Source organism: Nannospalax galili, unplaced genomic scaffold (genome assembly GCF_000622305.1).
Source record: "Nannospalax galili isolate Female #2095 unplaced genomic scaffold, S.galili_v1.0 scaffold1437, whole genome shotgun sequence".
NCBI lineage: Eukaryota > Metazoa > Chordata > Mammalia > Rodentia > Spalacidae > Nannospalax > Nannospalax galili.
Genome location: NW_008341050.1, coordinates 59,754 through 60,376, shown reverse-complemented (window position 1 = coordinate 60,376; position 623 = coordinate 59,754).

Below are 623 nucleotides of genomic sequence, written 5' to 3'. Positions count from 1 at the left end.
GAAATATTCTGTGGCCCATTAAATTATCAACACTCAACTTGATTTCCATATCTGCTGTGCCCTTCCTAAGCCAGCCTCATAATAGCCCCACCCCTGCACACTCATTGCCACTGACTCTACCTTCCTTCCTAGCAGGAAGCATCTGTACTCTCCCTTGATCAGGCACAGTGAGAGGACTTGCTGAGGAATGTTTAAAATAACAGTTTTGTTGATAGATATATAATTCACACACTATACAATTCACCCATTTCAAGTATACAACTTAATGATTTTTAGTATATTCACAGAATCAGGCAACATCACAATCAATTTAGGACATTTTCATCACCTCACAAAGGAAAAACGAACCCATGAGGACTTGCTCCCTTCCTCTTCCCAGCCCCTCAGCTCTGGCAGCCTCTTATCTATTTTCTGTCTCTGTAGGGTTGTCAGTTCTGGTCATTTCACATAAATAGATTCATATAACACTTAGTCTTGTCTCTTTCAGTTAACATCATGCTTTCAAGTTTCAAACATGCTATAGCATGTGTTAATATTGTGCTGAGTTTTAAATAATAAATTGGTAGAAAAGATGGTCTAGGCCGTTTTCTGAAGTCACACTGAGAGTCATTCACCAACCATCT